We start from the raw sequence: 20,306 nt of genomic DNA, 5'->3' as shown, positions 1-20,306 counted from the left end.
GTCTCTAGGTCCATCCACCTCACTACAAAAAGTCAGTTTCATTCCTTTTTATGGCTGAGTAATATTCCATTGTATATATGTGCCACATCTTCTTTATCCATTCATCTGTTGATGGACACTTAGGATGCTTCCATGTCCTGGCTATTGTAAATAGAGCTACAATGAACATTTTGGTACATGACTCCTTTTGAATTATGGTTTTCTCAAGGTATATGCCCAGTAGTGGGATTGCTGGGTCATTTGGTAGTTCTATTTTTAGTTTTTTAAGGAACCTCCATACTGTTCTCCATAGTGGCTGTATCAATTTACATTCCTACCAACAGTGCAAGAGGGTTCCGTTTTCTCCACACCCTCTCCAGGATTTGTTTGTAGATTTTATGATGATGGCAATTCTTACTGGTGTGAGATGATATCCCATTGTAGTTTTGATTTGCATTTCTCTAATGAGTAATGATGCGTTGAGCATTCTTTCATGTGTCTGTTGGCAATCTGTATATCTTCTTTGGAGAAATGTCTATTTAGGTCTTCTGCCCACTTTTGGATTGGGTTGTTTGTTTTTTAATATTGAGCTGCATGTAAATTTTGGATATTAATCCTTTGTCAGTTTCTTCATTTGCAAATATTTTCTCCCATTCTGAGGGTTGTCTTTTGGTCTCGTTTATGGTTTCCTTTGCTGTGCAAAAGCTTTTAAGTTTCATAAGGTCACATTTGTTTTTGTTTTGTTTTGTTTTGTTTTTACTTCCATTTCTCTAGGAGATGGGTCAAAAAGGATCTTGGTGTGATTTATGTCATAGAATGTTCTGCCTATGTTTTCCTCTAAGAGTTTGATGGTGTCTGTCCTTACATTTAGCTCTTTAATCCATTTTGAGTTTATTTTTCTATATGGTGTTAGGGAGTGTTCTAATTTCACTCTTTTACATGTAGATGTCCAGTTTTCACAGCACCACATATTGAAGAGGCTGTCTTTTCTCTGTTGTATATTCTTGCCTCCTTTCTCAAAGATAAGGTGACCATATGTGCGTGAGTTTATCTCTGGGCTTTCTATCCTGTTCCATTGATCTATATGTCTGTTTTTGTGCCAGTACCATACTGTCTTGATTACTGTAGCTTTGTAGTGTAGTCTGAAGTCAGGGAGCCTGATACCTCCAGCTCCGTTTTTCTTTCTCAAGATTGCTTTGGCTATTTGGGGTATTTTGCGTTTCCATACAAATTGTGAAGTTTTCTGTTCTTGTTCTGTGAAAAATGCTGGTGGTCGTTTGATAGAGATTGCATTGAATCTGTAGATTGCTTTGGGTAGTAGAGTCATTTTCACATTGTTGATTCTTCCAAACCAAGAACATGGTATATCTCTCTATCTATTTGTATCATCTTTAATTTCTTTCATCAGTGTCTTATAATTTTCTGCATACAGGTCTTTTGTCTCCTTATGTAGGTTTATTCCTAGATATTTTATTCTTTTTGTTGCAGTGGTAAATGGGAGTGTTTTCTTGATTTCACTTTCAGATTTTTCATCATTAGTATTTAGGAATGCCAGAGATTTCTGTGCATTAATTTTGTATCCTGCTACTTTACCAAATTCATTGATTAGCTCTAGTAGTTTTCTGGTAGCATCTTTAGGATTCTCCATGCATAGTATCATGTCATCTGCAAACAGTGACAGCTTTACTTCTTCTTTTCCAATATGGATTCCTTTTATTTCTTTTTCTTCTCTGACTACTGTGGTAAAACTTCCAAAACTATGTTGAATAATAGTGGTGAGAGTGGGCAACATTGTCTTGTTCCTGATCTTAGTGGAAATGGTTTCAGTTTTTCACCATTGAGGATGATGTTGGCTGTGGGTCTATCATATATGTCGTTTATTATGCTGAGGAAAGTTCCTTCTATGCCTGCTTTCTGGAGGATTTTTACCATAAATAGGTGTTGAATTTTGTCAAAAGCTTTCTCTGCATCTATTGAAATGCTCATATGGTTTTTCTCCTTCAGTTTGTTAATATGGTGTATCATGTTGACTGATTTGTGTGTATTGAAGAATCCTTGCATTCCTGGGATAAACCCCACTTGATCATAGTGTATGATCCTTTTAATTGTGCTGTTGGATTCTGTTTGCTAGTATTTTGTTGAGGATCTTTGCATCTATGTTCATCAGTGATATTGGCCTGTAGATTTCCTTGTTTGTGACATCTTTGTCTGATTTTGATATCAGAGTGATGGTGGCCTCGTAGAATGAGTTTGGGAGTGTTCCTCCCTCTGCTATATTTTGGAAGAGTTTGAGAAGGATAGGTGTTAGCTCTTCTCTAAATGTGTGATAGAATTCGCCTGTGAAGCCATCTGGTCCTTGGCTTTCGTTTGTTGGAAGATTTTTAATCACAGTTTCAATTTCAGTGCTTGTGATTGGTCTGTTCATATTTTCTATTTCTTTCTGGTTCAGTCTCGGAAGGTTTTGCATTTCTAAGAATTTGTCCATTTCTTCCGGGTTGTCCATTTTATTGGCATAGAGTTGTTTCTAGTAATCTCTCATGATCCTTTGTATTTCTGCAGTGTCAGTTGTTACTTCTCCTTTTTCATTTCTAATTCTATTGATTTGAGTCTTCTCCCTTTTTTTCTTGATGAGTCTGGCTAATGGTTTATCAATTTTGTTTATCTTCTTAAAGAACCAACTTTTAGTTTTATTGACCTTTGGTATCGTTTCCTTCATTTCTTTTTCATTTATTTCTGATCTTTATGATTTCTTTCCTTCTGCTACCTTTGGGGTTTTTTTTTTTTGTTTTGTTTTGTTCATCTTTCTCTAATTGCTTTAGGTGTAAGGTTAGGTTGTTTATTTGAGATGTTTCTTGAGGTAGGCTTGTATAGCTATAAACTTCCCTCTTAGAACTGCTTTTGCTGCATCCCATAGGTTTTGGGTCATCGTGTTTTCATTGTCATTTGTTTCTAGGTACTTTTTGATTTCCTGTTTGATTTCTGCAGTGATCTCTTGGTTATTAAATAGTGTATTGTTTAGACTCCCATGTGGTTGTATTTCTTACAGATTTTTTCCTGTAATTGATATCTAGTCTCATAGTGTTTTTGTCAGAAAAGATACTTGATACCATGTCAATTTTCTTAAATTTACCAAGGCTTTATTTGTGACCCAAGATATGATCTATTCTGGAGAATGTTCCATGAGCACTTGAGAAGAATGTGTATTCTGTTGGTTTTGGATGGAATGTCCTATAAATATCAGTGAAGTCCATCTTGTATAATATATCATTTAAAGCTTGTGTTTCCTTATTTATTTTCATTTTGGATGATCTGTCCGTTGTTGAAAGTGGGGTGTTAAAGTCCCCTACTATGATTGTGTTACTATTGATCTCCCCTTTTATAGCTGTTAGTATTTGCCTTATGTATTGAGGTGCTCCTATGTTGGGTGCATAAATATTTACAATTTTTATATTTTCTTCTTGGATTGATCCCTTGATCATTATGTAGTGGCCTTCTTTGTCTCTTGTAATAGTCTTTGTTTTAAAGTCTATTTTGTCTGATATGAGAATTGCTACTCCAGCTTTCTTTTAATTTCCATTTGCATGGAATATCTTTTTCCATCCCCTCACTCAGTCTGTATGTATCCCTAGGTCTGTAGTGGGTCTCTTGTAGACAGCATATATATAGGTCTTGTTTTTCTATGCATTCAGCCAGTCTGTGTTTTGGTTGGAGCATTTAATCCATTTGCATTTTAGGTAATTATCGATATGTATGGTCCTATGACCATTTTCTTAATTGTTTTGGGTTTATTATTGTCGGGCTTTTCCTTCTCTTATGTTTCCTGCCTAGAAAAGTTCCTTTAGCATTTTTGTAAAGCTGGTTTAGTGGTGCTGTGTTCTCTTAGATTTCACTTGTCTGTAAAGGTCTTAATTTCTCCATCAAATCTGAATGAGATCCTTGCTGGGTAGAGTAATATGTGTTGTATGTTCTTTCCTTCATCACTTTAAATATGTCCTGCCAGTCCCTTCTGGCTTGCAGAGTTTCTGCTGAAAGATCATTATTAATTTTTTGGTGGTTTTTTTGGCCTTTTCTTCCACTTTATTTCATATTCCCACCACAATAATGACTCCTTTAATTTAAACTAAAAACCATAGAGGGTTCCTGAAAGGGTGGCAGCAAAGGAATGAAAGTGTCAAAGACTGGGGACAGGTGGGGTGGGGAATCAGTGGATTGTCTTGACTGGACTCTTGAAGTTGCTGGCTGCTTGGAGCTGCAGCTGGTAGGCCATAGGATGGATCTTGAAACCGTAGAGCCTGGACACAACCTGGTTCGCGGGCCTCTTGGGCCGGTACTCAGGGTGCACCATAAAAAGCCTATGAGGGAAACCAGTGTTATTTGTTGTTTTTCCCTTGCAGTTTTTAGTATTTGTTCTTTGTACTTAGTTTATGATACTTTGATTAATATGTGTCTTGGCGTGTTTCTCCTTGGATTTATCCTGTATGGGACTCTCTGTGCTTCTTGGACTTGATTAACTATTTCCTTTCCCATATTAGGGAAGTTTTCAACTATAATCTCTTCAAATATCTTCTCAGTCCCTTTCTTTTTCTCATCTTCTTCTGGGACCCCTATAATTCGAAGTTGTTGCGTTTAATGTTGTCCCAGATGTCTCTGAGACTGGCCTCAATTCTTTTCATTCTTTTTTCTTTATTCTTCTCTGCAGTAATTATTTCTACTATTTTAACTTCCAGGTCACTTATCCATTCTTCTGCCTCAGTTATTCTGCTATTGATCCCTTCTAGAGAATTTTAAATTTCATTTATTTTGTGGTTCATCACTGTTTGTTTCCTCTTTATTTCTTCTAGGTCCTTGTTAAATTTTTCTTGTATTTTCTTCATTCTATTTCCAAGATTTTGGATTATCTTTACTAACATTGTTCTGAATTTTTTTCAGGTAGACTGCCTATTTCCTCTTCATTTGTTTGGTCTGGTGGAGTTTTGCTTTGCTCCTTCGTCTGCTGTGTGATTCTCTGTCTTCTCATTTTGATTAATTTACTGTGTTTGGGGTCTCCTTTTCTCAGGCTGCAGGTTCGTGGTTCCCATTGTTTTTGGTGTCTGTCTCCAATGGCTAAGATTGGTTCAGTGGGTTGTGTAGGCTTCCTGGTGGAGGGGACTAGTGCCTATGTTCTGGTGGATGAAGCTGGATCTTTCTGGTGGGCAGGTCCATGTCTGGTGGTGTGTTTTGGGGTGTCTGTGGCCTTATGATGATTTTAGGCAGCCTCTGTGCTAATGGATGGGGTTGTGTTCCTGTCTTGCTAGTTGTTTGGCATAGGGTGTCCAACACTGTAGCTTGCTGGTCATTGAGTGGAGCTGGGTCTTGGTGTTGAGATGGAGATCTCTGGGAGATTTTTGCTATTTGATATTACATGGAGCTGGGAGGTCTCTTTTGGCCCAGTGTCCTGAACTTGGCTCTCCCACCTTAGTGGCACAGCCCTGATGCCTGGCTGGAGCACTAAGAGCCTGTCTTCCACACAGCTCAGAATAAACAGGAGGAAAAAAAGAAAGAAAATAAAATAAAGTCATAAAAATAAAAATAATTATTAAAAAAATTCTTTTATGTAGTAATAAAAAAAAGACGGACAGATAGAACCCTAGGACAAATGGTAAAAGCAAAGCTATACAGACAAAATCACACACAGAAGCATAGAGATAGACACTCACAAAATGAGAAAAAGCGAAATATATATATATATATATATATATATATATATATCTCGTTGCCCCCAAAGTCCACCTCCTCAATTTGGGATGATTCGTTGTCTATTCAGGTTTTCCACAGATGCAGGTTATGTCCGGTTGATTCTGTAGATTTAATCCGCTGCTCCTGAGGCTGCTGGGAAAGATTTCCCTTTCTCTCCTTTGTTCGCACAGCTCTCGGGGTTCAGCTTTGGATTTGGACCCACCTCTGCGTGTAGGTCGCCTGAGGGCGTCTGTTCTTCAGTCAGACAGGATGAGGTTGAAGGAGCAGCTGATTCGGGGGCTCTGGCTCACTCAGGCCGGGGGGAGGGAGGGGTGCGGAGTGCGGGACGAGCCTGCGGCGGCAGAGGCCAGCGTGACGTTGCACCAGCCTGAGGCGCGCCGTGCCTTCTCCCGGGGCAGTTGTCCCTGGATCCTGGGACCCTGGCAGTGGCGGCCTGCACAGGCTCCCGGGAGGGGAGGTGGAGGGTGAGCTGTGCTCACACACAGGCTTCTTGCTGGCTGCAGCAGCAGCCTTAACGTCCGATGCCCGTCTCTGGGGTCCGTGCTGATAGCTGCAGCTCGTGCCTGTCTCTGGAGCTCCTTTAAGCAGCGCTCTTAATCCCCTCTCCTCTCGTACCAGGAAACAGAGGCAAGAAAAAGTCTCTTATCTCTTCGGCAGCTCCAGACTTTTTCCCGGACTCCCTCCCAGCTAGCCGTGGCGCACTAGCCCCTTCAGCCTGTGTTCACGCCGCCAACCCCAGTCCTCTCCCTGCGATCCCACCGAAGCCCGAGCCTCAGCTCCCAGCCCCGCCCGCCCCAGTGGGTGAGCAGACAAGCCTATCGGGCTGGTGAGTGCTGGTCGGCGCCAATCCTCTGTGTGGGAAACTCTCAGCTTTGCCCTCTGCACCCCTGCTGCTGCGCTCTCCTCTGTGGCTCTGAAGCTTTCCCCCGCCACCCCGTCTCTGCCAGTGAAGGGGCTTCCTAGTGTGTGGAAACTTCTCCTCCTTCACTGCTCCCTCCCAGTGGTGCAGGTCCCGTCCCTATTCTTTTGTCTTTGATTTTTCTTTTGCCCTACCCAGGTACGTGGGGAGTTTGTTGCCTTTTGGGAGGCCTGAGGTCTTCTGCCAGCGTTCAGTAGGTGTTTTTAGGGCTTGTTCCACATGTAGGTGTATTTCTTACGTATTTGTGGGGAGGAAGGTGATCTCCGCATCTTACTCTTCTGCCATTTTGAAGCTCCTCCCTTAGGCAGGTTCATTCCTTGGTATTTTATTCTTTCTGTTTCAGTGGTAAATGGCAGTGTTTCCTTAATTTCTCCTTCTGATTCTTTGTTGTTAGTGTATAGGAGTGACAGAGATTTCTGTGCATTCATTTTGTATCCTGTAACCTTACCAAATTCACTGATTAGTTCTTGTAGTTTTCTGGTGGTATCTGTAGGATTTTCTATGTATATTACCATGTCACCTGCAAACAGTGACAGTTTTACTTCTTCTTTTCCAATTTGTATTTCTTTTTCTTCTCTGATTGCCATGGCTAGGACTTCGAAAACTATGTTGAATAAGAGTGGTGAGAGTGGCCATCCTTGTCTTGTTCCTGATCTTAGTGGAAATGTTTTCAGTTTTTCATCATTGAGTATGATGTTTGCTGTGGGTTTGTCATATATGGCCTTTATTATGTTGAGGTAGGTTCCCTCTCTGCTCATTTTCTGGAGCGTTTTTATCATAAATTGGTGTTGAATTTTGTCAAAAGTTTTTTCTGCATCTATTGAGATGATTATATGGTTTTTATTTCTTAATTTGTTAATATGGTGTATCACATTGATTTGCATACATTGAAGAATCTTTGCATCCCTGAGATAAATCCCACTTGATCATGGTGTATGATCCTTTCAATATATTGTTGGATTCTGTTTGCTAGTATTTTGTTCAGGTTTTTTGCATCTGTGTTCATCAGTGGTATTGGTCTATAATTTTCTTTTTTGTGATGTCTTTTTCTGGTTTTGGTATCAGAATGATTATGGCTTTGTAGAGTGAATTTGGGAGTGTTCCTCTCTGCAATTTTTGGAAGAGTTTGAGAAGGATTGATATTAGTTCTTCTCTAAATGTTTGGTAGAATTCGTTGGTGAAGCCATCTGGTCCTGGACAATTTTTGGCTGGAAGACTTTTAATTACAGTTTCAATTTCTTTACTTGTGATAGGTATGTTTATATTTTCTAATTCTTCCTGGTTCAGTCGTAGAAAATTGTACCTTTCCAAGATTTGTCCATTTCTTCGAGGTTGTCCATTTTGTTGGCATATAGTTGTTTGTAGTAGTCTCTTACAATCCTTTTTATTTCTGCAGTGTCAGTTGTAACTTCTCCTTTTTCATTTCTAATTTTATTGATTTGAATCCTTTCCCTTTTTTTCTTGATGAGTCTAGTTAAGGGTTTATCAATTTTGTTTATCTTCTCAAAGAACAAATTTTAGTTGTATTGATGTTTGCTATTGTTTTCTTCATTTCTATTATTTCTACTCTGATCTTTATGATTTCTTTCCTTCTACTGACTTTTGGTTTTCTTTGTTCTTCTTTCTCTGTTTGCTTTAGGTGTCAGGTTAGATTGTTTATTTGAGATTTTTCTTGTTTTTTGAGGTGAGATTGAATTGCTATAAAGTTCTCTCTTAGAACTGCTTTTGCTGTGTCCCATATGTTTTGGGTCATTGTGTTTTCGTTGTCATTTGTTTCTCTGTATATTTTGATTTCCTCTTTGATTTCTTCAGTGATCTCTTGGTTATTTAGAAGCACACTATATAGCCTCCTTGTATTTGACTTTTACGGGTTTTTTCCAATCGATTTTGTAATTGATTTCCAATCTTATAGCATTGTTGTCATAAAAGATACTTGATACGATTTCAGTTTTCTTAAATTTTCGGAGGCTTGATTTGTGACCCAAAATGTGATCTATCCTGGAGAATGTTCCACGTGCACTTGAGAAGAAAGTGTATTCTGACACTTTGAGGTGGAATATTCTATAAATATCAATTAAATTTTCTGGTCTATTGTGTCATTTTAAGCTTCTGTTTATTTACTTTCTATTTGGATGATCTATCCACTGGTGTAAGTGGGGTGTTAAAGTCCCCCACTATTATTGTGTTACTGTTGATTTCCCCTTTCATGGTTGTTAGCATTTGCCTTATGTATTGAGGTGCTCCTATGTTAGGTGTGTAAGCATTTATAATTGTTATATCTTCTTCTTGGATTGATCCCTTGATCATTATGTAGTGTTCTTCCTTGCCTCTTGTAACATTCTTTATTTTAAAGTCTGTTTTATCTGATATGAGTATTGCTACTCCAGCTTTCTTTTGATTTCCATTTGCATGGAATATCTTTTTCCATCCCTTCACTTTCAGTCTGTATGTGTCCCTAGGTCTGAAGTGGGTCTTTTGTAGACAGCATATCTTTGGGTGTTATTTTGTATCCGTTCAGCCAGTCTGTGTCTTCTGGTGGGGCATTTAATCCACTTACATGCAAGATTATTATCAATATGTATGTTCCTATTACCATTTTCTTAATTATTTTGGATTTGTTTTTGTGGGTCTTTTTCTTCTCTTGTGTTTCCTGTCTAGAGAAGTTCCTTTAACATTTGTTGCAAAACTGGTTCGGTGGTGCTGAATTCTCTTAGCTTTTGCTTGTCTGAAAAGCTTTTGATTTCTCCATTGAATCTGAATGAGATCCTCGTTGGGCAGAGTAACCTTGGTTTTAGGTTTTTCTCTTTCGTCATTTTAAGTATATCCTGCCACTCCCTTCTGGCCTGCAGAGTTTCTGCTGAAAAATCAGCTGATAACCCTATGGGGATTCCTTTGTATGCTATATTTTGTTTTTCCCTTGCTGCTTTTAATATTTTTTCTTTGAATTTGATTTTTTTAGTTTGATTAGTATGTGTCTTGGTGTGTTTCTCCTAGGGTTTATTCTTTATGGGACTCTCTGTGCTTCCTGGACTTGGGTAACTATTTCCTTTCCCATGTTAGGGAAGTTTTCCACTATAATCCCTTCAAATATTTTCTCAGACCTTTTCTTTTTCTCTTTTTCTTCTGTGACCCCTATAATTAGAATGGTGGTGCATTTAGTGTTGTCCCAGAAGTCTCTGAGGTTGTTCTCGGTACTTTTTATTCTTTTCTCTTTATTTTGCTCCTCAGCAGTTATTTCTACCGTTTTGTCTTCCAGCTCACTTTTTTGTTCTTCTGCGTCACTTATTCTGTTATTGATTCCTTCTAGTGTATTTTTCATTTCAGTTATTGTGTTGTTCATTTCTGTTTGTTTGTTCTTTAGTTCTTCTAGATCTTTGTTAAACATTTCTTGTATTTTCTTGATCCATGCCTCCATTCTATTTCTGAGATTCTGGATCATTTTTAGTATCATTACTCTGAATTCTTTTCGAGGTAGCTTGCCTATTTCCTCTTCATTTATTTGGTCTTGTAGGTTTTTACCTTGCTCCTTCATCTGTGACATATTTTTTGCCATCTCATTTATTTTTTCCTTTTTTTTTATGAGTGGGATTTTGTTCCTGTTTTACTGTTTTTTGGCCTGTGGCTTCCAACACTGGAGTTTTAAGCTGTTGGTTAGAGCTGGGTCTTGGTGCTCAGATGAGGACCTCCATGAGACCTCACTTCAGTGAATATTCCCTGGGCTCTGAGGTTCTCTGTCAGTCCAGTGGTTTGGACTTGTAACTCCCACTGCAGGAGCTTTGGCCTGACCCCTGGCTTGTGAACCTGGATCCTGCAAGCTGCATGGGGTGGCAGAAAAGAAACAAAAAAGAGAAGAGTAAGAAAGTAAAAAATAAAATTAGACTAGGAAACTAGCATATATTTTAGAAATAGTATAAAAATTAAAAAGTAGGTGAAATAACAAGCAGAAGGTAAAACAGGACCACAAGAGTAAAAAAGAGGAGGAGAAAAAAAAAAAACGTGGAAAAGGCCTTGGCTCTGGAGGTCGGGCCCTAAGCAGGGGCAAGGTTTGGGTGGTAGGCGCCTTCTATGCTTAGGGCTCATAGGGCTGGAAAGGCCCTGGGGGGTGTGGGGGGATGTGTTTTGGGCTCAACAGAACAGAAGGGGCCCAGGCGTGCGTCCTGCCTCTGGTCTCAGAGGGTGGGGGACCGGCCTGGGATGTCAGCAGGCTCCCTGGGCCCGAGTGGGTGGGACAGACACCCTCTGCTCCTCTCCTGCTCTTCCAGTCCCAGAAGGCCCCTCCCGCCTGCCTCTCCTATTCTCTCTTTGCATTCCACTTATGTCCCCAGGACCAACCCAGTCCAGAGGGCACCTTTGAGGACATAGGACCTGGACCCGGCCTAAGAGCTGGGCAGGCTTCCCCAGCTTATTGGGCAGGGGAAACACTGGGCATGCTTCCCCCTGATCTGAGCCCCTGAGGGTCCCTCCAGGTATGGGAACCCTTCCCCTCTCTCAGCCACCCCTCAGGGGCACCAGTCCTGTCTGACCTCTGCTTCTCCTCCTCTCTCAGTCCCCCCACCCTGTCCTACCAGTTCTCTTGGGGATTCTTCCCACCAGTGTCTGGCAGGCACCCTAGTTGTGGGGAGACATGAACTCCGTGTCCTCCCACACTGCCATCTTGACTCTGCCCCCAGAAGTTATTTTTAAGTCAGTTTTGTCACCATAGAGATGCCTACAGATTTCACTGCACACACACTATAATTGATAGTCCAATGAACAATTTGCAGTATCTTTAAAATTTTTTTGCCAGTTTATCTATTCACTGTTTTTGCTTTCTTTTGTTTTCCTTTCTTCCCAGTGCTTATTTTGTATTTCTTTCTGAAAAAGCATGTAATTAAAAATTAATCCACAACTGGTTGTAACAGAAGATAACTAAACCAAGGAATAATTTCTGTCACTATTACTCGATTTCTCAGGCGGTACTAGCCTTGTTGCTATGTATTTTTTACAATAGAAACCTTTTTACTCAGACTGGAATACATTTTTGCATCCAGCTTGCCACGTGCTTGTAGGAGATTCCCAGCAGGCACACACACACCCTGGGTCAGTGATTCTCATCTTATTTCATATTATGAATTGATGTTAGGTGTAACTTTGGGGTATGAGTGAATTTCAGCTGTCATCTCTAGGGCAGATTACCTAGAATTAGATCCTGCCATTTCAAATGCTATTTGTCTTCATTAATCTTCACTCTTGCTCTATTTGTCCTAAACAGTTAACGTGACCTGAATAGCTTAATGGTGCCTGTTTGCTGGCAGGCTGGCTAAGACTGAAACACAGTCATCTCCTCCAGACACTGTTACCTGTAAATCTAAGTAATATTAAATCTATTCTTTTTGTAGATTTGTTGTAATTGTTTTTCATTTAGCTTTTCTTTTAGTATTATCTTTTTGGTAATTTAGTATCAAGACTGCTGCTGTCCTCCTATTTTATTTTTATAGAACAAGAAGTATGTGTGATAAAGAACCACCAGACAGACTCTTGAAATCTAAACCAGTGTGAAAATTTCTGTTTAATTCAACAAGGATTTAATGAGTTACAACTATCTTCTGGGCAGTTGTTTTACTAGATTAAAAGTTCTTTAAGGTCAGGAGGAGTGTCTTAATCTCCTTCATTCTTCACCTCTAACACAGCGCTTAATATGTAGTAGGCCCTAGAGTAGGTAAAGTTTAATGATAAACTGATGAACTGGAGAATACAAAAGATGTACAGTAAAGGTTAATTGTCCTTAAGGACTATAAAAATCTTTTTGCAGAGAAGATAACTCCCTGAACAGAAAGCTTCACATATGTCATATATTTTAATGCTCTTAACATCACTGTGAGGTAGGTGATATTATCTTCTTCTAGAGATAGATAACAAGGCTCAGAGAGGTGAAGAAAGTTACACAGGTCACAGGATGTATTAGTGGAAGAAGTTTTTCAAATCTGAACTACAGTTTGATTCTTTCCTTTAACTTTCCAGCTTTCGGATTAATAGGTTGATGTCCTGGCAACCTCCAAAGGGCACTAATAGTTTTAGTTTCTTAAATAACACTATTAATTCATAAATTTTAACAAATATATTTGCTCTTTCAATCAATAGCAGCCATTATTCTTTTTGATGCTTATTTTTCTACTTTTAACCACTCTGTTTCTTCAAGATGGCCCCAGTATACTTTAGACACTAGCCTAGTAAATACTCTGACATTTTTCTTTCTTTCTTGCGCAGAAGTGTGCACCATGTTCCTTTTGTAAATTACCTTATCAAGATCTGGAATTAGCTATTTCTCCAAGGAACTTTGGCTCTAGTGAATTGGTTTTTAGAGACCATAATTTGGGCAATTGTGATATTCATTGCTACTAGGTTTTCATTACTTCTAGGCTATTTCCATGGGCAGAGCTAGAAAATACATTTTTTAGAGAAAGAATTTATGAGTTAATACTGATATTTATAATTCAGGACTAAAAATGCAAGTTTTTTTTTAAATTAATTACAGTATGTTTATATTTTTCTCTTTAAACTGAATATCTTAGTTCTGAATAATGTTAGCATAATTATTTATTTTCCTTATTCTACATTGTATATATAATTGCAAAATAACAATAGTATTACTAACCATAAGGCAGCCATTCTTACACCTTATTTTTCACTGATAAATATCCTGAAGGTCAACTGTATATAGAGAGATTCCTCATTAGTTTTTTCATAATTTATTTTGAAATCTTTTCAAACTTACATTAAAGTTGTGATAACAGTAAAAGAAAAACAAAACAAAAAACCTCCTGTATTCCCATATTCCCTTCACACAAATGCCCCAGTTGTTACTTTAGCACATATGCTTCATCAACCATACTCTCTTTCTTCCTCCTTCCCTCCTTCCCTCTCTCTCTCCTTCTCTTCCTCCCTCCCGTTCTTTCTCATATATACATGGGAGAGAACAACTTAAAAAGAGGTGGATTAGAGCTCTGGTTTATATTACATCTTCAATCAAGGACAATAAATTTATAGAGAAATGAAAAGGAGAGAGAGAAAGAGGGAATAACCAGCAATGACAATTGAGATTTGGTGGGCAGGGAAGGCTCCAGTGAGTGGCATTTCAGTTAAGAGTCAAAAATCTGCTAGGGGATCTCTGAAACATGAGGATGACTGCAGGAGAGAAAGCAGTTGGGCACATGGAGAGGAGTCATTCCACCATCCTGAACCCTATGGCCTATGAATAGAATGTCATTTGTGGGTGCTCTGCTGGCCTATCACCTACCCCATGGTTAGTGATATGCTCAGCTTGGCACCAGATAAATTATGAGGAAAAGCAAAGTAGGAAACATTCTCTTTGACCTCAAGAAACTTACCACCTGGCTGGAGAGGTGAACGTAATCTGTGAAACCATCAGAGACTATTAGAGAGTTGGGGGATTGGGGAAGAAGGAACTAGGGATGGAACTGGGTGTGATTTGTTCAGTGGGTGGAGAAATGGTGAAGGCCTGATGGGCCAAGAATTGAGGCGGGTGGATCTGTTTTGCAGAGAGGCAGAGCACGGTCCTGGGGTCAGGAGCTGTTCTGAATCCCGGCTCCTCCATGTACCAGCTGGGTGACATCGGAAAGTTTTTTTCTCTCCGACCCTCAGTTTCCTAATCTGGAAATCACATCTTATTTTTTTATTTTATTTTTTTTACCCTTTATGTTGTTGTGAATATAAATGAAGTAAGATATATTCAGGACTTGGGAGAGTGAAACGCCCATGCTTCACAGTCAGGTAGGTGGACCCTCTCCCACTGGTAGCACTTGGCAAATTTCCAGTGTGTGCTGCAGCCGCTAGCTCAGCCTCCTGGTTAATAACTGGGGGCATTTGCTAGCAGTCCAAATCTGTGCTCCCTAATTAACAGTATTGACTAAATGATAGGTGGAGTTTGTGGAAACCACAATCTGGGTTTGTAAAGGAAAATCAATCTCTCTCTCCCCCACTCTCCCTCCCTTTCTTACTTCTTTCCTCTCTCTCTTTCTTTCTTATTGAAGTATAGTTGCTGTACAATATTACATGTTTCAGGTGTATAGTAGAGTGATTCACAATTTTTAAAAGTTATACTCATTTATGGTTATTATAAAATAATGGCTATATTCCCAGTGTTGCACAATATATCCTTGTTGCTTATTTTATACTTAATAGCTTGTACCTCCTACTCCCCTACCCATTTATTGCCCATCCTCCTTTCTCTCTCCTTACTGGTAACCAATAGTTTGTTCTCCATATCTGTGAGTCTGTTTCTTTTTGTAAAGTTCACTAGTTTGTTGTTTTTTTAAAATTCTATTTATAAGTGATATCATACAGTATTTGTCTTTGTTTGACTTATTTCGCTTAGCATAATGCCCTCCAAGTCCATCCATGTTGCTGTAAATGGCAAAATTTCCTTCTTTTTTATGGCTGAGAAGTATTCCATTGTGTGTGTGTGTGTGTGTGTGTGTGTGTGTATGTATAATATATATATATATATATATATCACATTTTCTTTATCCATTCATCTGTTGATGGACACATAGGTTGCTTTCATATCTTGGTAATTGTAAATAATGCTGCTGTGAACATTGGGGTGTGTGTGTGTATCTTTTTGAATTAGTGGGATTTTTTATTTGTTTGTTTGTTTTCGGATATATAGCCAGGAGTGGAATTGCTGGGTCATATGGTAGCTTTATTTTTAGGTTTTGAGAAACCTCCATACTCTTTTCCACAGTGGCTGTATCAATTTACATTACCACCTATAGTGTACAAGTGTTCCCTTTTCTCCACATCCTCACCAACATTTGTTATTTGTGTTCTTTTTCATGATAGCAATTTGACAGGTGTGAGGTGATATCTCATTGTGGTTTTGATTTGCATTTCCCTGATGATTAGTGATGTTGAGCATCTTTTCATGGCCATCTACATGTCCTCCTTGGAAAAATGTCTATTCAGTTCGTCTGCCCATTTTTAAATCTAGTTGTTTGTTTCTTTGATGTTGAGTTGTGTTAGCTATTTATATATGTTGGGTGTTAACCCCTTATCAGTCAAATCATTTGCAAATACTTTCTCCCATTCAATTTGTTGTCTTTTTGTTTTGTTGGTGGTTTCCTTTGCTCTGCAAAAGCTTTTAAGTTTAATTAGGTCCCATTTGTTTGTTTTTGCTTTTACTTCCTTTACTTTAGGAGACAAATCCAAAAAAATACTGCTGTGATTTATGTCAAAGAGTGTTCTGCCTATGTTTTCCTCTAGGAGTTTTATGGTATCCAGTCTTACATTTAGGTATTTAATACATTTTGAGTTTATTTTTGTACACAGTGTTAGAGCATATTCTAGTATCATTCTTTTACACATAGTCATCCAGTTTTCCCAGCACCACTTATTGAAGAGACTGTCTTTTCTCCATTGTATATTCTTGCCTCCTTTGTCATAGATTGATTGACCAGAAGTGTGTGTGTTTACAGAAATACGTTGTTTATATTGATCTTATATTGATAAACTTTCTAAGTCTTCTTACTATTTTGAATAATATTCTTATACATTCTGTTTTTTCCGTATAATCTGTGAATAAATATGGTGTTATTTTCTGCCTTTTCTATCTTTATAACTTTCTAATTATTTGTACCTTTTTTTTTTAGTGTTTCTTGTAGGGTTTACTATATATACATATGGTAGAGATACGTTGATATACACTTGTATATATATTATACGTACACATTTACAATTGTATCACTATCACTAATTTTTCATTCTAACTTCAAATAATCTCCCATTTCACATATGGTTTAAGAACCACAAAAGTACACTTCTATTTCTTTCTTCCTATCCTTTGTTACTTTTCCCTTAATTTTACTTACACATTTATTGTACACCTCAGAATACACGTTTACTACATTTTGCTTTAGGCAGTTATATTTATTAACAAATTATTTTGTAATTTTAGACGTACAGAAAGTTGCAAGAGGAGTACAGAGATTTCCTTTATACCCTTTACATTATTTAAGGGTGGCATCTGAAAAAACACCTGGCTCAAAGACCAAAATCAGGAAATTAACATTGATTTAGTACTATTTATTCCTTTAAGACTTCAATCAAATTTTGTAAACTTTTTTGCTCATGTACTTTTTCTGGTCCAGGAAGTTATTCAGGATCCCGCATATGATACAGCTGTCATGTTCCCTTAGTCACCTACAATCTGTGACAGTCCGTCAGTCTGTCTTGGTCTATCATGACATTGACACATTTGAGTTACTATGAATAGATGATTCTTGCTTGCCACAATCATTGCTGTGGTGGTTGCCTATTGGATATATATATATTTTTTGGCTTCATTGAGTCTTTGCTGCTGTGCATGAGGTTTCTCTAGTTGTGGTGAGCAGGGGCTACTCTTCATTGTGGTGCATGGGGTTCTCATTGCAGTGGCTTTTCTTGTTGCGGAGCAGAGGCTCTAGGTGCATGGGCTTCAGTAGTTGTGGCATGCTCACACAGTAGCTGTGGTGAGTAGGTTCAGTAGTTGTGGTGCATGGGCTTAGTTGCTCCGCAGCATGTGGGATCTTCCCAAACCAGGGCGCGAACCTGTGTACCATACATTGGCAGGTGGATTCTTAACCACTGCACCACCAGGGAAGTCCACCTATTGGATATTTTCTATTTCCCTCATTATTTATACATTTATCATTTGGAATTCTATAAGGAAGAACAGTTTTTCTTATCTTTATTTACCTGTCTGTTTACTCAGTTGTTTATATCAGGATGAATTTATGGATATTTATTCTATGGGTTATAATTCATTATTATCATCAATTATTTTGTTACTCAATTTGTCCCCACTTTGGTCATTTGAAGTCCTTCAAGGTCTACTTTTTTATCCTTTTATTGCAAATTGTCTGGTCATGTCTTTTGTCCATTTTTCTGTAAGATTTTTATTTCTTTCTCAATTTTTAGGAATTCTTTACATATTAGGGATATTAACCCTTTGTCTTTGGTATATGTTGTAAATATTTCCTTTCATTTTATTAGTTGTCTTTGAGTTTCTGGGGGTTTTTTCCTATGAAAACTTTAGAAATTTCTATGTAGTCAGGTTTTCAATTTTTTCTTTCTTTTTTTTTTTTTCTGGAGTTTTGAGTCATAGTTCAAAAGTCTTTCCCTACACAGAGGTGTTAGATAAATTAATCCATGTTTTCTTCTAGTACTTGTAAGGTTGATTTTTATATTGAAATCGCTGGTCCATTTGGAGTTTATTCTTATATATGGTGTAAACTGTGAATCTAATCATAGTTTTTCCCAATACTACCTAGTTGCCCCAGCTTCATTTATTAAAAATCCCACCTTTGCTCCAGTGGTTTGAGATGCCACCTTTATAATATTATTTTATCACATACTATTATGTATGAAAATCACATGTGTTTGTTGAAACTCACTATATGAATTGTTACCTGGTCAGTCTCTTATATATTTCTTAGATGACTCAGAGGAAACTATATTCTCAAATTTTTGAGTGCATGTTTCTATTTGGGCCCATGAGAGCTAATTTATTGATTGTGTTGCTAAAATTTTCTATTGCCTGACCTATCATTCACTAATAAATAGATGTTAAAATCACCCACTATGCTAGTATTTTCATTTGTCCTTGTAATTCTGTCTCATTTTCTTTTAACTAGTAGTATTAAGGGAAGATAACTTTAGAATTATTAAATTTTTCTGGTTTGTTGAAGCTTTTCATTAGTATGTAATGAACCTTTTTATTGCTAATAATGCCTTTTGCTTTAAATCATGTGTGGTGTGATATTAGTATAGGTTTCTCGGCTTGTTTTCTTAGTGTTTGGCTGGTGCACTTTTATTCATACTTTTATTTTCATTCTTTTATATACTTATAACTTAGGTTTGTGGCTAAGTGGCTTTCTAAAATCCAGCCTAGTACTTACTGTCTTTTAAAGGAAAATTTTAAACCTGTTTGTTTTTATCGTGATTGCTAATACATTCAGATTCTTCCCTACCAAATGCCAAGGAATGCTATCAACTCAGGACTACCTTAAATTAAGTCCTCAAGAGTTAGAACATTTATAAGGTAGAAATATGATAGAATTTTTTTGTTTTATTGTTTTTGTTTTGTTTTACTGTGTGAGTGATAGACATTTGTCTAAACTTGTGTGAGGGTTTGCCTTTGGTAGCAGATATTCTTGGGAGTTTTTTTCTCTTCTCTACTCAGAGTCTAAACCTAGACCATTTCTCTGGTATCTTCCTTTGTTTTAGAGTTTGTCCCCCTGTCTTCCCTACTACTGAGTGTGTATCCCCTTTGGGATTCTGTATTTTTGTTTTTAATTTATTTTATTGAAGTATAATTGGTTTACAATGTTGTGTTGGGATTTTGTATTTTTGAAAGGATCGCTATTCAAATGTTAGCCAGACCTAAGGCTTCTCTTTTATCACCTGTGTAGTCATTAAAACTCAAGATCCTGTGTAATTGGCAGCATAAAAACTTGAGATTTTCTCTGAACATCCCATTCACATAGTGAATTACCTATTGTTTCCTCTGGAATATTTCACAAATACATGCAATCAAATGTTTCTTTAACTGGACATTTGCTTTCCCTTCCACATTGGATCTTCCTCAGTCTTCCCAATCTTCAGTCACTGACACCACCATCTATCCACTTACTCAGACTGCAAACTGAGAATTAATCTTGCCTTCCTCCATTTCCATTTCTGTGTACAAACCATCAGCCAGCTGTACTGATTTTACATCCAAGTGTATCTCAAATCTAATTCTCTGCATCAATCTAGACAAGAGTCATTATGATTTCTGTAGACTATTTCAATAGCCACCTACCTGGTCTTCTGCTCTAGAGCCCCTTTAGTCTATCTATGCCACATACACCACACACAGGGAGATATTTTTAAATATATATTTAATCATGTTACTCCTTTATAATGATTTATCATCATGCTTAAAATAAAATCTAATTTCTATATTATTTCCTTTATAGCCCTATGTTATTATGCTCCTCTATTTTTGTGCAATCTAAACTCCTTCTCCTACAAACTCTGACAAAACGGACTTTCCCCAGGGCTGTCCTGAGTGTTCTACTCCTTGCTCTTTTGATTAGAGAAAAATACTTCAAACAGCTGTGCTAAGAAGCTTATTTATTCTTTGCATTTCTGTTTACATGTCATAACTATAGAGATTTCTTCTCTGACCACCTTATCTAGGTCTCTTCTTCTGGTCTTGCTGTTCTTTTTCATTAAATACTGTTGGGGTTTTTTTGTTTTGTTTTTTTGGTAGCACTTACCATAGTTTGAAGTTATATGTTGTTTGGGTGGTTTGTTTTTAATTTAAAAATTATCTTAAATTGTCTTATTCTTGGGCTTCCCTGGTGGCGCAGTGGTTGAGAGTCCACCTGCCGATGCAGGGGACATGGGTTCGTGCTCCGGTCCGGGAGGATCCCACATGCCGCGGAGCGGCTGGACCCGTGAGCCATGACTGCTGAGCGTGCACGTCCGGAGCCTGTGCTCCGCAACGGAAGAGGCCACAAGAGTGAGAGGCCCGCGTAACCCCACCCCCCGAAAGAAAATTTTGTCTTATTCTTCATTAGAGAGTTAGAATGATGAGCATAGGGTTTGTGCATCTATGAACTCTTGTATTCCCAGCATCACACATAGTAGA

At 38.0% G+C, this 20,306-nt stretch overlaps 1 long non-coding RNA gene across 1 annotated transcript in view; it reads left to right on the top strand.

The window, feature by feature from the left end:
- LOC141277856 (uncharacterized) overlaps positions 1 to 20,306 on the top strand; it is a 393,554-nt gene that overhangs the window by 354,777 nt on the left and 18,471 nt on the right. The window lies entirely within an intron of this gene.

This window comes from Tursiops truncatus, chromosome 2 (assembly GCF_011762595.2).
Source record: "Tursiops truncatus isolate mTurTru1 chromosome 2, mTurTru1.mat.Y, whole genome shotgun sequence".
Lineage (NCBI taxonomy): Eukaryota > Metazoa > Chordata > Mammalia > Artiodactyla > Delphinidae > Tursiops > Tursiops truncatus.
This window is presented reverse-complemented; position numbering and strand designations above follow the sequence as displayed.